The 17,356-nt window shown below is 40.4% G+C and overlaps 1 long non-coding RNA gene across 1 annotated transcript in view; it reads right to left on the bottom strand.

Moving 5' to 3' along the window:
• The window catches only part of LOC104996787, a 39,999-nt gene extending 22,755 nt beyond the window's left edge, over positions 1–17,244 (bottom strand). The window contains exon 1 of the long non-coding RNA XR_826246.1: positions 17,078–17,244. This is a non-coding gene — a long non-coding RNA (uncharacterized LOC104996787). The remainder of the gene's footprint in view (positions 1–17,077) is intronic.
• Between the last annotated feature and the right edge of the window lie 112 nt (positions 17,245–17,356).

Here is a 17,356-nt window from a genome sequence, read left to right as displayed (position 1 = left end):
GACTGGTTCAAAATAGGAAAAGGAGTACGTCAAGGCTGTATATTGTCACCCTGCTTATTTAACTTCTATGCAGAGTACATCATGAGAAACGCTAGGCTGGAAGAAGCACAAGCTGGAATCAAGATTGCCGGGAGAAATATCAATAACCTCAGATATGCAGATGACACCACCCTTATACAGAAATTGAAGAGGAACTAAAGATCCTCTTGATGAAAGTGAAAGAGGAGAGTGAAAAAGTTGGCTTAAAGCTCAACATTCAGAAAACTAAGATCATGGCATCTGGTCCCATCACTTCATGGCAAATAGATGGGGAAACAGTGGAAACAGTGTCAGACTCTTTTTTTTGGCGGGGGGAGGGTGCTCCAACATCACTGCAGATGGTGATTGCAGCCATGAAATTAAAAGATGCTTACTCCTTGGAAGGAAAGTTATAACCAACCTAGACGTATATTAAAAAGCAGAGTTATTACTTTGCCAACAAAGGTCCATCTAGTCAAGGCTATGGTTTTTCCAGTGGTCATGTATGGATGTGAGAATTGGACCATAAAGAAGGCTGAGTACCAAAGAATGGCTGCTTTTGAGCTGTGGTGTTAGAGAAGACTCTTGAGAGTCCCTTGGACTGCAAGGAGATCCAACCAGTCCATCCTAAAGGAGACTAGTCCTGGGTGTTCATTGGAAGGACTGATGCTGAGGCTGAAACTCCAATACTTTGGCCACCTCATGTGAAGAGTTGGCTCATTTGGAAAAGAATCTGATGTTGGGAGGGATTGGGGGCAGGAGGAGAAGGGGACGACAGAGGATGAGATGGCTGCATGGCATCATTGACTTGATGGATGTGAGTTTGAGTGAACTCCAGGAGTTGGTGATGGACAGGGAGGCCTTGTGTGCTGTGATTCATGGGATCGCATATAGCTGGACACGGCTGTGCGACTGAACTGAACTGATGCACTGTTTTAAAGTTGTTTTTTATTTTTATTTTTTATTATTTGTTGTTGTTCATTCGCTAAGTTGTGTCAGACTGTTTGTGACCCCACTGACTGCAGCACACCAGGCTTCCCTGTTCTTCACCATCTCCCTGAGTTTGCTGAAATTCATGTTCTTGAGTCAGTGATGCTATCTAACCATTCATCCTCTGCTGCCCTCTTCTCCTTCTGCCTTCAATACACAGTTTGAAAGCATCAGTTCTTCAGTGCTCAGTGTTCTTTATGGTCCAACTCTCACATCCATACATGACTACTGGGAAAACCATAGGTTTGACTATGTGGACCTTTCTCGGCAAAGGGTTGTCTCTGCTTTTTAATACACTGTCTAGATTTGTCAAAGCTTTCCTTCCAAGGAGCAAGAGTCGTTTAATTTCATGGCTGCAGTCACCATATGCAGCGATCTTGGAGTCCAAGAAAAGAAAATCTATCACTCTTTCCACTTTTTCCCCTTCTATTTCTCATGAAGTGATGGGACCGGATGCCATGATCTTAGCTTTTTGAATGCTGAGTTTTAAGCAAGCTTTTTCACTCTCCCCTTTCACCCTCATCAAGAGGCTCTCTAGTTCCTCTTCACTTTCTGCCATTAGAGTAGAATCATCTGCATATCTGAGGTTTTTGATATTTCTCCCAGCAATCTTGATTGCAGCTTGTGATTCATCCAGGCCGGCATTTCGCATGATGTACTCCACATATAAGTTAAATAAACAGGCTGACAATATACAGCCTTGTTTTACTCCTTTCCCAATTTTGAACCAGTCCATTGTTCCATGTAAGTGTCTAACTGTTACTTCTTGACCTGCATACAGGTTTCTCGGGAGACAAGTAAGGTAGACAAGTAAGGTATTCCTATCTCTCTAAGAATTTTCCAGTTTCTTGTGCTCCACACAGTCAAAGGCTTTAGCATAGTCAGTAAAGCAGAAGTAGATGTTTTTCTGGAATTCCCTTGCTTTCTCTATGATGCAATGAAAGTTGGCAATTTGACCTCTGGTCCTGTGCCTTTTCTGAACCCAGCATGTACATTTGGAATTTTTTGGTTAACATAATGCTGAAGCCTAGCTTGAAGGATTTTGAGCATAACTTTACTAGTATGTGAAATGAACCCAACTGTACGATAGTTTGAACATTCTTTGGTACTGTCCTTCTTCAGGATTGGAATGAATGAAAAATGATCTTTTCCAGTCCTGTGGCCACTGCTGAGTTTTCCAAATTTGCTGACATACTAAGTGCAGCACACTTTCATAGCATCATCTTTTAGGATTTTAAATAGCTCAAGCTGGAATTCCATCACATCCACTAGCTTTGTTTGTAGTAATTATTCCTAAGGCCCACTTGACTTCACACTCCAGATGTCTGGTTCTAAGTGAGGACCACACTATCTTGGTTATCCTGGTCATTAAGACCTTTTCTGTATAGTTCTTCTTGAATTCTTGCTACCTCTTAATCTCTTCTGTTCCTGTTAGTTCCTTACCATTTCTGTCCTTTATCATGCCCATTCTTGCATGAAATGTTCCCTTGATATTTCCAATTTTCTTGAAGGGATCTCTAGTCCTTTTCATTCTATTGTTTTCCTCTACTTCTTTGCATTGTTCACTTAAGAAGACCTTCTTATCTCTTCTTGCTATGCAACTCTGCATTCAGTTGGGTATATCTTTCCCTTTTTTATTAGTACTCATCATTTAAAATATAAGTTTGTAAAAACAGAGTTGCCATAAGATCCAACAATCCCATTCCTGGGCATATAGCCAGACAAAACTATGATTCAAAAAGATACATGCACGCCTATGTTCACAGCAGTGATATTCACAATAGCCAAGACATGGAAACAATATAAATGTCCATCAACAGATGAATGAATAAAGAATATGTGATATATATTAATATCTACACATATATATATATGCATGTATATATACAATGGACTATTACTCAGCCATTAGTAAGAATGAAATAATGCCATTTGTAGCAACATGGATGGACCTAGAGATTATCTTGCTAAGTGAAGTAAGTCAGAAAGAGAAAGACAATACCATATATCATTTATATGTAGAATATAAAATACGACACAAATGAACATACTTATAAAAGAGAAACCAACTCACAGACATAGAGAACAGACTTGTGGTTGCCAAGGGGCAGGGGGAAAAAGGAGGGGAGAACTGGGATTAACCAAGGCAAACTATTATATATAGGCTGGATAAACAACAAGGTATATAGTATAGGATGGGGACCTATATCCAATACCTTGTGATACATCATAATAGAAAAGAATATGAAAATAGAATACATATATGTATATGTATTCATTTATATTTTTGCTGTATAGCAGAAATTAAACAAAACATTGTAAATCAACTATACTTCAATAAAATTAAAACAAAGTATAAGCTAGATTTCCCAGCTATACTGCATGCTCTCTGAGAGAGGAATTAATGTTTATATAGCTCCTGATGTCCTCAAAGCCTAGGGCAGAAACTGTTTTTGGTATATCCAAATAAACATATTAGCTCATAACTTGTTACCTGGAATGAATTATGCTTCACAACTTTTAATTTTCATTTAATCCCCCATTGGAATTGGAACATTGGGTAGCTAAGTCTTAATGGTTAAGACAGTAGAAAATGTCCACCTACTGAGGATCAACAGCCCAGTTCAACGGATCTAGATGGATCATGAAAAGGTCCATAACTGGAGCCTCACGAGTAGGGCATTAATCCTTATAAGAGTTATGGCTGGAAAAAACCCACTTCACCACAGAAATTCCATTCGCTTTAAAGGCTTGCTGGGTTGCAAAGGAATTGTACTTTTCTGGTTTCTAAAGTTAATATTTGAAGAAGCTGTTTCCCTACTGATTCCTTTTACATAGAGAAAAACTGTACAGACCACTGAGCTAAACCCAGTGAAACAAAATCCAGCTTGAGATTCCTCCTGGGTATCTGATGAAATTGTAGAACTATGCAGAATCCTTTCAAAACACTTTTCAAGAATATGAATGATAGGGTTCACAGAAGGAACATCTTAGGCTCTTTTTCACACTGGAAATAAAAAATTCCCATCATTAATGTCTTCCATCCACAACCAACACTCACACCCTGGTCTTTCCCCCAATCCATGTTTTTTTTCCATACTCAACCTAAAAGGATGTTGGAAATGAGAATACTTCATTCATTCCTAGAAAAAATTTCCTAATTTTAGCCCAATGTAACTGTGGATCTTCTAATCCATGCTGGTCCTAATGTCTGCTAATCTATTATTATGTGAACATGCTTATGAAAAAGAGGGCTGTGTTTCCAGGGATTTGTCTGAAGACGGCAAATACGAGTTGACAGACTGCAAATTCTAGATATGCCTCCCAATTGACACTGAAGGAATTCTTACTAAGAAAAATTTAAGAACTAAGTACCACCTACTCCTTGTTCATTATCCCTTCCTCTTCTCCCCTCCCCCACAGCTGGGAACTCTGTACTGTTCACAGCTTTGTTCTTTCTTCCTAAATAGAACTCCTCCTTAAATGGCTGCAGTGGGGGAAGGGTGTGGCAGTGATGTGAAAGCTGCAAGAATTGGTCTATGGACACAGCAATGCTAAACATACAACCCTTTATAAATCATGAGGATTATGTTTTTCTGTTTTGTTTTTTTTTAAAGCCTGATTTGGGTAGCCAAGCTTCTTTACCCAATGGTCTAATTGTTCCTTAATGTAAAAAGTGAAATCTAGAAAGAAAAATCCCTTCTCTTTTTCTTTGATTTACTCTCTTCACAAATGAATGTCTTGTATTTCAATTTTTTTATCTTTCTAGGGTAGCCCTGATTTCAAACAAAAGATGTCAAATGAAGAAAGACACATAGAAGAGGTCCTAAAGAGTTCCTCGGTTGACAGAGAATTGTTGGATTTAAAGATATTTGAGATTGACTTCTACCACAGAACAGCAATCCACGGCCATTAGGATTCTTACTTAGCCAGGGCCCATCAATTCTCACTAAACCCTATTCACAGAATGAGAGACCTCAGCCATTGCTAATTAAATAGATGATGTGGAAGGAAAGTGGAAGTTGCCAGTTCAAAAAGAATCCTAGGGCAGATCACATTCCTCAAAAGAATTAAGTTAATATCTAATCGACTTCCTAATTTCTATATGTGTTTCTCAAGGTCTTCTCAACACACAACTTCACATTCATAGGGTGAGATGGTATGACACTCGAGCGTATTTGAGACATAATTCCATTAACCTCTTGCTGGTAAGCCACATTTTTCTTGTTATATTATCTAAATGAGGGAATTCAGGGGATTTAGCCATCCAAAATAACCACTGTATGTAGCTCATGATTTGTTTTCACAGTACTACTCCCACACCAAATTGCATTTTCACTTCCACAAAGATTTATTTACTTATTTAATTTTTTGACTGTGGTGGGTCTTTGTTGCTGTGGGGGCTTTCTTAAGTTGCAGTGAGAAGGGGCTATTCTCTAGCTGCGGAGCGCAGGCTCCTCATTGCAGTGGCTTTCCTGGTTGCCAAGCACAGGCTCTGGGCACAAGGCTCTCAGTAGTTGCGGTTCCTGGGCTCTAGAGTGCAGGTTCAGTAGTTGTGATGCAGGGGCTTAGTTGCTCTGCAGCATGTGGGATCTTCCCAGACCAGGGATTAAACAGTATCCCATCCAGTATCCCTGGCATTGCAAGGCAGATTCTTAACCACTGGGCAACCAGGGAAGCCCCTTCACTTCCAAAAAGATATGTGTACCAGTGGCATTTTTTCTTGAGTATGAAACAGCCTATGAATGGGAGGGCATTCATGATCTATGGCTCCTGCCTTTTACAAGATCCATTTATCCTGCCTCCAAGAAACCCATAGTGATGTATTTCTGGGCTGCAGAGTATTCTTGGGCCCCAGACGTATTTCTTGGGGCCCCCACACAGGCCATGGCTGGACTAGAGTTCCTCAGATCACCCTTTTAGAATCTGTCCTGCTAGCTGATTTTCAAGGATGCATAATAGCAGGGGGGATAATCCCCCAGCTCTTTAGTGACCTAGGTTAGGGCCCTTCTTTCCAGGCAAAAAAGGGAAAGGAACAAGGTTCTTAGGGCCAAGCACTGAGTGGAATAGGATACTGTGTTATCTCAGCTTATCTCTTTCAGTCCAGGCAACCACCTTGAGAGACCTGTGCTTTTATCCTGGTTTTATGGGTGAGGAAACTGATGCTCAGAGAGGGGAGTAGTTTGCCCAGTGTCATACAGTAAGAGGCAGACAGGGATTCCATTTCAGGATCCTCTGTCTCTAGGCTTGGTGCACTTTTTGTTAAACTTCTCTAGGCTTCAGGGTTGGGTGGGGCAGGGAGGAGAATGAAGGATATCACAGGATGTGGATGGGGATCCTGAGAGGGGAGATGGAAACAAGAGGCAGGAAAGGGCCCTCAAAGAAGAGAAGGACAAAAGAATTATGCAGGAAATTCTCTGAAGGCCTTTGAATCTTACTGATTTGGAACTTTGTAACTGAATGTAGGGCTTCCCTGTTGGCTCAGTGGTAAAGGATCTGCCTGTCGATGTAAGAGATGAATTCCATCCCTGGGTTCATCCCTGAATTGGGAATTTCCCCTAGATAAGGATATGGCAACCCAGTCCAGTATTCTTGCCTGGGAAATCCCATGGACAGAGGAGCCTGGCGGGCTACAGTACAGAGGTTTGCAAAAAGAGTCGGACAGTAGTGACTAAACAAGAACAACTGCATTTAAGGCACGGATTATGATTTATCGTTGCCAAAAGTGTAAAGAAAGGTCCTAATGTTATTGAGCAGACTTGTTTCACCATTTTTCATGAATATGGTTTTGGGGTTAATGACTTTCCATAAGCTGAAGTTGTTAATAATCAAACTGAAAAATTCTATAGCTGTGATGGTTCATTTCAGGTGTCAACTGGGCTAAGGGATGCTCAAATAGCTGATAAAGCATTTCTGGGTGTGTCTGTGAGAGCGCTTCTGGAGATAAGCATTTGACTCAATAGACGAAATAAAGCTCACCATCACCAATGCCGAATGCAGGCGGGCATCATCCAATCCATGGGGGCTGGGGGGGCCCACACAGGACAAAAAGGAGGAAGGGTGAGCTCTCCACTGTTCTTGAGCTGGGATGTCAAGCTCCTGGTTCTCACACAAGTAGCCCTTGGTTCTCAGGCCTTTGGACTCAAAATGAATTATACCACTGGCTTTCCTGGTTCTCCGACTTACAGATGGCAGATTCACGGCTTCCATAACTTCAGGGGCCAATTCCTTTAATAAATCTCTCCTCTCTTTTTCTCTCCTATTGGTTCTGTTCCTCTGGAGAACCCTGACTAGAACAGTAACAGTAATAATTTAAAGTAATGTTTTAAAATCGTGGTGCAACCTGTTTATATGACCCCTGTGAATGTAAAAGAGAAAAGAACCGGACAGAGATTTTTTTTAATGTATTTCTTAGTGTGGTTCATGGTCAAAGATATTCAAAATCCATTTATTTTAGGAGAATTTGGAGGATAGAAACAATCCATTTACATTCAACAGGTCAAATGTTTCCAAACATATTATCAGGACCCAGACCATATGTCTACCATTACCAGGACACCCCAAACCATTATTAATTACAGAATTCTATATATCTCCCTGCCTTTTTTTTTTTTTTTTTATCATTTGTGACATTGTAAATCAGGACAGTTGCTTTGCTATCCTAGGTGAAATTAAGACTTGCTATCTTTGGCGTTCTTCTGCTTCATCTGGCTACTGAGTCCATCTTTTTTTTTTAACTGAACTGCAATTTAGGGCATGGATTGGGTGCTTCCAGAAAGCACATAACTGAAGGTAGCTGCCTTTCTCTGCTGGCAATGCACACAGTTCTAGAGCCCAGAGGCAACTCTGCAGGAATATAAGTCCTTAAAGTATCAACCTCACCTCCAAAGTACTAAGACAGCCTACCAAGCTTGTGAGCAAAATACATATAAGTGTTTTCTATCAGGAGATCAATGAGGGATTTGATCAATGAAAGAGAACTCACTGTGGCCAGTGGCTGCTAGTGAGTTCTCTGGAGTACCAGGCTTCAAAAACCCAGCTCTCCTACAAGTGACTGAGAAAGTACTGGGCCTTGGGCTTCTGGTCAGTAAAATAGGTATAGTAATACAAATGCTTTGATGGTCAAATGAGGTAATACGAACAATAAAGCACTTAGAACAGTGCCTGACACACAGTAAGTGCTCAATAAACAATGGTATGCACATTCAGGAAATGAATAGGATGAGAATCCACTGTAAAACTGGTACATACCCAAAAAAGAAATCCTACTGACTTTAAACATATAACTAACAACATACACAAAATGTGTCATAAGCATTTTTAAAGGCATAATGCGGTGTCACTAAGTACATTCACACTGTTGTGCTGCCTTCACCACCATCCATCCAAGAACTCTATGCCTCTTGCAAAACTAAAACTCTGTACCTGTTAAGCAATAACTTCCTCTCCCAAGCCCCTGGCAACCTCTGTTCACTTTTCTGTCTATAAATTTGCCCAGTCTAGGTACTTCATATAAGTAGGATCATAAAGTCCTTGTCATTTTGTGTCTGGCTTATTTCACTAGCATAATGTCCTCCATACTATGGTATGTGTTAGAATTTCCTTTGCTTTTAAGGTCCATTGTTGTTATTTTTCAGTGGCTAAGTCATGTCCAACTCTTTTGTGACCCCATGGACTGTATCCCGTCAGGCTCCTCTGTCCATGAGATTTCCCAGGCAAGAATACTGGAGTGGTTGCCATTTCCTCCTCCAGGGGAATCTTCCAGACCCAGGGATCAAACCCGTGTCTCCTGCCTTGGCAAGCGGATTCTTTACCTCTGTGCCACCAGGGAAGCCTAAGGTCCATTGATTATTTAATTGTTTATATATTTTAAAGGTTACACTCCATTTACAATCATTACAAAGTACTGGCTATATTCCCCATGTTGTACAACCCAGCCTTGAGCCTATCTTATACCCAATGCTTTGTACCTCTCATTCCCCCACCCTTATATTGCCACTTTCCCCACCTCGTCTCCTAGCTGGTAACCACTACTTTGTTCTCTGTATCTGGAGTTTGCTTCTTTTTTGTTATATTCACTAGTTTGTTGTATTTTTTTATATTCTACATTAAGTAATAACATACGGTATTTGTCTTTCTCTGATTTATTTCACTTAGCATAATGCCCTCCAAGACCATCCAGGTAGCTGCAAATGGCAAAATTTGTTCTTTTTTATTGAAGCCCACTGACCTGTCAGACGGTAAAGAATCTGCTTGCAATGCAGGAGACCTGGGTTCAATCCCCGTGTCAGGAAGATTCCCTGGAGAAGGAAATGGCAACCCACTCCAGTATTCCTGCCTGGAGAATCCCATGGACAAATGAGCCTAACAGGCTACAGTCCATGGAGGTGCAAAGAGTCGGACACGACTGAGTGACTAACACACACACACACTGATCTTTTAACCTATCAAATTTTTGAAGTTTTCAGAAATTAAAGATATAAATATGAAAATGCCTCCTTTCACTAGCAAAGGCAAATAACTTCTTGAAACACTTCCTGGAGTTACCTAGAGATACCCATCTCCATAGAAATGCTAATTAGAAATCCAGTTTTCTTAAGAAAGGTATTATTCCTTGAGGCAGGCTGTTTACATTAATCAACATTTCTCTAATACTAGTCAGTGTTTTGTAACACTTTTTCAAGTGCCAATTGTAGCTTGCCAGTTCTTCTGAAGTGTGGAGAACGCCAATGGGGGAAATTAGAATGGTTAACTCTGTCCCCAAGGGATTTTTTTCTGTCATCGTGAAGGAGTTATTTTTATCGTTTTCACTTTACATAAGCATTATGTGGATGGTGGCTAGAAATATTGGACACTGTGTAGAAAGTCCTGGTTTTTCTGTATTTTCATATTTGCCTCCCTGTCAGGCACTCAAGTTTTTCAGTGGAAATTGTGGATTTAATCTGTTCACACACAAACTGGAATCTGTTTACTACTGTCACAGAAATGTTTCCTTTCAGTCAACATAATGGCAATGGGGAAAACAAAATTCATGCTAAATGGACACAATTAAAGGGAAAAAACTGATGGATGGGGCATTCCAATAGTCAATGCTCAGATTATGCTTTGTCACTTTTCACAACTTTTTGGAAAACTATTTACTTGCACATCATAAATATGTGCCTCTGTGATTCTAGATGAACATAACATCAGCATCCAAGATTTAGTGCTATTTTCATTCCTTTTCAAGATTAATATTTAAAGCCTAATACACAGAGCAATAATCAGTTTCAGTATTAAATTTAAAAATCTTCAGGAAGTTTCCAAATCAAACTAACAATTTATAAATTTCACTGCTGGGTTCAAGTGATGAAAAGGCCAGCAGAACACCTATTTATAATGGGAATTAAGAAACTGATATAAAATTTATTTGCTACAATCTTATTCTTAATATGTAAGTAGTTTTGTTCCTTATTTTATAGTAGATTTTCTGGTTATTCTGAGCCTGATGGTCCACAAAACGATGCATTAGAGGATTGCTAATGTAATGCCCTAATTTGTTTAAAGATTTTCATTTTATGTTAATTGATAACTAAGGGACATTTGAGACAGCGGGGAAAAAATAAAATACCATTAATAATAAAAGAACTAAAAGATCCAGAGAAAAACACTGGGTAATACTTTGGATATTAGTACAAGAGCTTTAACATGATGGGGGGGCACTTTTTTCGTACTTTTAAAAACTGGAAACATCATAAGCCAATCTTTTAACTATGAAGGGAATTTCTATTACCATGTGAAGAAAAAGATGCAGACAATGAACCTAAAATGGCTTTCCCACTTTTTGTCATGAAAAATTTCAAACAGAAAACTTGAAAGGTTAGTAAAATGAAAAACGACAGACTCTGCTCCTAAACTCTACAGTTTCTGTTTACAGATTTGCTTTTCCTTTCTTTTCAGATTTGAAGATTTGGTTTCTCTTTCTCTACCTACACATTTTCTCTGCAGTTGAAGACTTCATTTGAAGTTGCATGCATCAGTTGCAAGCATCTTCTCAGAATATCCTTTGACATGATCACAATTTTTTAAAAAAATTAACCATAATCCCATATTACCTAATAACCAGTCCATATTAAAACTTGTGAAGAACATCTTTCACAGATACGTGATGGGTTTTTGTTCTTTGACCTAGGAACCAGTATAGATTCATATATTGCATTCTCATCATGCGTCTTTGCTTTTATGGAATAGTCCTTTCCATTTTTTTTCCCCTCTCATGACACTGAATTTTAGAGCAGAGGCCAGTTGTCTCATGAAATGTTCCAACATTCTGTAATTATGTCACTTGACTTGTTCATCTAGGTCTACACTTAGCATTCTAGAAGCCATGGAAGTATTTGAAATATTCACTTGCTACCTATCCCATTTTTCATCTCCAGGGCTCACCTGCCTTCAACCAGTGAGGAACATCAAGAGATCAGAGATTAGCTGAACTCAGCTTTAACCCTTCAAAGAAACTGTGTAGCTCCAGGAAGAAAAGTTATTTAAATGATACTCCCAAAGAAAAGGCAGAGGAAAAGTGCCCCTGTGTAATTTTTCCTAGTAAGTCCAAGGCCTGTGGTAAAGTGGGTCATTGAAGAGAATTATTAAATCAACAAAGTTTGCTCCTTTATGTGAATCCCTAGGAAGGAGCGTCAAAGGTACTTCCTTTAACTACTTTTTCTTTTGTCTATGAAATACCCTTCAGCTTCTCTTGAGCTAAATGCTAAACTGAAAAGTTAAAAAAAAAAGTGTGTATTATTCCAACTAGTACCAGGCCACATTAACAAATTAACACGTGCTCCATACACGGGCAAGAGATGTAAACAGGCCTAGAAGGGGCAGTGAGATGGAGAAGAACATTTGTATCTGCACTTCTAGGATGACTTATAAACACAGGCTATTTTGGACCTCCACCTCTCTAGAAGTTCAGACTTAAATAAACACAAGTTCGCCCTGGCTGAGGTGGTTTCTTCTGCAGGCGAGTGTTTTTTAAAACATGATTGGCCAGCTAAGAAGTTTATCCGCCTGGTGCCTCAAATTCTCAAACAGTTTATTTGAATACCGTGTGAATGGCTAATCTCCGACAAGTTTTGGGGCTTTAGCAAGGTAAACAAGTGGGTGGGCTCTGAAAGTAAACACTGCATTTCCTCCCAGTCTCATCCTCCTCTCCCAAATTCCGCTCCCTCATTCCTTTCAGCAGCCCCAGCCTCCCCCTTCCAAAGCTTGGTCTCTTGTACCCTGTAAATGTACTGAAATTGCAAAGGAGACATTTTTAATTATAAGTACTACAGTAATGAATTCAAGTACACTCGTTTATCATAAAGGGCTTTTCCATCTGTCTCTAAAGTATACTTAAAAAGACTGTGTATTTGATAACATTAGCACTGAGCATCTTCCACATGTTGATGTTCGGCGTTTTAGATATTCGCTCCCCCCACCCTCAAAGACAGCACGGCGGTGGTTCCAGAAACAGCACATTTATCTCTGTGTTTGGGAGTGCCTGTGTGGTCTCTTCCTAATTTATTTGCACTCCAATCCTCAGGGGTAGCATCGCAATCCCCCTAGGCAAAAGGAGATTAGGGACTGGGCTGTCTGCTTCTCCCCACCCTGACAGAGAAGGGAAAACAACTTCCCCAAGTCCCACAAGTTCTCTGGCCACTGTACAAATTGTTCTTGAGCATGGAGGGTTTCCAAAAGCCCTAATTAGCAACTCACAGCAAACATTTCTTTGCATTAGCTAATGATCCGGCTACACTTGTAAGCAAACAGAACCAACATATCTAATCAATGCTGAAAAACCAACCAAATGCCTATTAAACATCTGGATGTAATTTTCTAGTTAGAACAAAATGAAAACATATGCAGGTTCCTTTGATCTGTGTTTTAACAAAGAAATTGTTGATAAAAAAGCATACTGGTCAGTCAATGTGTCATTTTCATAAAGTCTGCTCATTTCTCTTCAAATGCTCCCAGTTTAATTTAGTTGGTTTCCTGCAATCTCTAATTTTACCATATTGTGTGAAACCGCAAGAGATTCTTTGGATGTGATTTTATTTGAGGTTTTACTGCTTCATGGATTTGCTACTGACTTTTTTTTCCCTTTCCTTCTCTGCTTTCTCCCTTCCAACCCCATGCCCATCCTGTTCTTTTCTTTGGTAAAATGCTGAGGGAAAAAGGTTATAAAGCAATGCTGGGAAGATTCCTTCTGGACCCTACATTCTTAGGTTTAAGAAAACTTCCAGTTTAAAAAAAAAAGTCAAATGAGAAAATGTGTAACAGCTGAAAGGAAGAGAAAATGACAAAAGTGATCTTTTTAAAATGTGTGTAATTAGTATTTATTTCAAATAAAAAAGTGACAGATTTAAAAGATGTATAATTTCCATGACCAGCATTCATAATTTTTCCTATTGTGTCTAGTACCTATACTACAGATAGCACCTAGTTTTTGTAATCACTTATACTATTAGTGAATTGAAAATCTGATAACTCAGCAACAAATGAATGGAAACATACATGCATCAATGATAAAGAGCAATCTTTTTGTTTTCTTGCAGAGGATAAAGAGGGAATTTTTTTCAGAGACAATTTCCTATGGAAGCAGAGTACTTAATATTTCATGTAAAAACATCATCAACATATGAATATGTTAAAGGTAAAGAAGATTATGGTTAACAGACTTTAAACAGAAGACCAAAATTACAGATTTCGTGAGTAGAACTATTTTCCTTTAAATAGGCTGTAGGCAATCTGCACATATATTATTTATTTAAAACATAAGATTAAAGCTACTTGATTGTTTAAACACCATCATTTGTAATGCAGTTTGATGAGAGTTTTGTAGTATAATTATTACAGCATGACAATCACATAGGAAAAATGACCTTGAAAGGGGGCCCAGCCTCCTCTCTCAAGGAGGATGCGCTGTAAGAGAAAGAAGCCATCGAAAACCAACCATCTTTATGCACACAATTGAAGGCCTTTCAATTTTCAAATCAGTATTCTTTCTTTTCTCCAAATACTACATCAGAAGGAAATCAGAAGGCCTGGTGTATCAAACTCTACTGGTAAAGAAGCACGAGTTAAAAGAGAATTTCTTGTTGTTCACTTGAAACTGTCACAACATTGTTAATCAGCTATATCCCAATACAAAATAAAAAATTTAAATAAGCAAATAAAAGAAAATTTCTAATTTTCCCCTTTGGCAGACTAGGAAATATGGTTGAGTAGACATGTTCGCTGTGAAAAGTTATATTAGAGAACATTGGCCTGGCTGCAGTCCATGGGGTCACAAAGAGTCAGACACGATAGAGTGACTGAACTGACTGACTTACTGACTGACAATGTATTAGGGATTTCCACAGTGGTCCAGGGGTAAGACTCTGGGCTCCCAATACAAGGGGCCCAGGTTCAACCCTTGGTCTAGATCCCACATGCTGCAACTAAAGACCCTGCGTACTGCAGCTAAGACCCGACACAGCCAAAACAAATACATATTAAAATTAAAACAAACAAACAAAAATGTGTTAGAAGACATTTTGAAGGGGATGAGGAAGGGTGAGAAGTAGCAACATTTTTACTCCTGTTTTAACTTCTCTGAAAGTGAAATTGCTCAGTCGTGTCTGACTCTTTGTGACCCCATGGTCTGTAGCCTACTAGGATCCTCTGTCCATGGGATTTTCCAGGCAAGAGTACTGGAGTGGGTTGCCATTTCCTTCTCCAGGGGGATCTTCCCAATCCAGGGATTGAACCTGGCCTCCCACATTGTAGGCATACGCTTTACTGTCTGAGCCACCAGAGAAGTCTTAAACTTAACTACTAGCATGTGCCAGTAAATCAAAGTAAAGTTTGGGTAAAGCCATGAAGTCTTGGTTGCCCTAGTTGTCCCCGCATGCAGAGGCATATTTGTGGAATCCAAGAACTTTCTACACAACCCTGGAGCTGATTACGGGATGAAGCAACCATAGACTGGTATAGGTGACCCAATACTATGTGATTTCAAGGCACATAGGTTGCCAATCCCAACTCAAGGAAGCTATGAACCAAGCCGCGCAGGGCCACGCAAGAAAGACAGGTCATGGTGGAGAGTTCTGACAAAATGTAGTCCACTGGAGAAGGGAATGGCAAACTACTTCAGTATGTTTGCCTCAAGAATCCCACAAACAGTATGAAAAAGCAAAAAGATATGACACTGGAAGATGAGCCCCCCAGGTCAGTAGGTGTCCAGTATGTCACTGGGGAAAAGTGGAGAAACAGCTCCAGAAAGAAAGACTCAATGGACATGAGTTTAAGCAAACTCTGGGAGACAGTGAAGGACAGGGAAACCTGGTGTGCTGCAGTTCATAGGGTTGCAAGACTCAGACACGACTGAGGGACTGAACAACTAACAGGTTGCCAACCCATGGTTGTATGATTCAAAAACTCCTGTATGTGGAGCAAGACTGCTCTCATCACTAAATATAACCAAGAAAAGGGGCAGTGCTTCCTTGCTATTCATTTCCAATGTCAGCAGAAATGAATAATAGAACCCACTCCTTTAACCCCACTTAATGAGCCACAATTCTGAATTTGTTTGAGAATTACTATGGCGTTGTACAGACTGGCTAAAATCGCTCCTTTAATTTTTCATTTATAATTGATATTTGGGATTGATCCAATTATAGACAAATCAATATCATACATATTTAAGAACTCCACCAGTGAAACGTATTATCTAAAATGATTCTTTTAATATTTCAAGGAAAAGATCTCTGTAAAAGCAAATCTTCGAATAAATTGTATTTCTGTTTAAATAAATGCCTTTCCATAATTCTCTTGAAAGTAAAATAATGGGAACATGGGGGCCATTAACACCAAAAACTGAAGTATATTCCAACATTAGATGAATGCTTGTCAAAGATGTGTCTTTCTCATGGAAGAATTCACCCCTATTTGGCTAAAACAGCATTATTCACTTACCAATCATGTGGAAATAGCTCAACTGAACTGCTCTTTAACGTATAAAAGCAGCAATATTGAAGGTTTTCTGTGGGATGTATTTTAGAAAAACTGACAAAAACTGGAGATTTACGCAGTATGCTCCGTTTATTTAAAATCTTAAAATCCTTTTCAAGTCAAGTTCCAGCTCATAAGAATTTTTTTCGACGTCTTTTCCACAAAGCTTCCCATTTAGCTCCTTACATAGCTTAAGGGCGGGGGGGACCACCCGAACTATGGGGGTGAGGTGGGCAGGACAGGTTTTTCAGGTCTCAATGCTGTTTATCCCATTGTCTCCCTTTGTTTCTAGAAATTGGAAACAGACTCGTGGTCGTGTTCCTGAGAGGCCCCTGGAACTCTCAGTAGCCCTCTTCTACCCAGTACAGCGAAATCGGGACTTTAAAACAGAAGGACCCGAGATTTCTCGCGGCGGGCAAAACATCTCATCCTTGATCGGGACGCGCCAGCCTTACCCTGACATCTCCTCGGGTATCCCTCCCGCCCCAACTCAGGTCGATCTTTTTCCAAGGTGGTTTGAAATACTCCAATAAAAAACAATTCCTACCCACCTTGAGTGCAAAAGGGGGCGTGGGCATTAGAAGCCTAGTCCTAAGCCGCTAGTGTATCTACGCAGCCAATGAGTTGCCTATTTATGCAGTTTCCATGAAGTGCACAGTCCACTCCTCGGGCATCCGCGTAAAGACAGCTCAAGGGAAAACAATCCTCACAGAAATTTTTTTTTTTTTTTCCAGAAATTTTGAATATGACCTCACTTTCTAGAGTAGCATCGAACAGGGGCCTCCGAAAGACACCTTTGGCTTGAACTACCAAAAAGCATCCACTCTCCCTCTTAAGAAACTACGCGGTTAGTCTCCGGGTTACTTTCACTGAGATCTGAGGATTTTCATTAAAGGGAAAAGTGAACAAGTGGTAGGATTTCTGCAAACTCGAACCCCCGGCTTCAGAGGCTGCACGCTCGCGTGTCCCTCCTGCTCGCGCGCTCCCGCGCGCTCCCTCGCCGACCCCACGTTACTTTGATTGACAGCCCGGCCCCGCCGCTCTCCTTCCTACCGACCTTCCCATCCACCGTGCCAATCTCCGCGTCTCGCTGCTTCCCATTGGCTGGTTTCGGCATCCCGCGGCTCCTCCAGGAACAGTTCCTCACCGAGCCCGGGAGGACGCGGCTGGCGGAGGAGTGGTGGGGGTGGATGGGAGGGGAGACGGGGGAGACGGCGGAGATGGAAGCAAGTGGGGTGGGAGAGGAGAGGGGGACCGGGTGAGACGGCCTGTCCGGTGCCGCGCTGCCATAGGCTCTGGGGAGGCTTCTCGTCAGCACCCCACGTTGGGCGCGCCG

The sequence above is a fragment of the Bison bison genome, unplaced genomic scaffold, assembly GCF_000754665.1.
Source record: "Bison bison bison isolate TAMUID 2011002044 unplaced genomic scaffold, Bison_UMD1.0 scf7180017864298, whole genome shotgun sequence".
NCBI lineage: Eukaryota > Metazoa > Chordata > Mammalia > Artiodactyla > Bovidae > Bison > Bison bison.
This window is presented reverse-complemented; position numbering and strand designations above follow the sequence as displayed.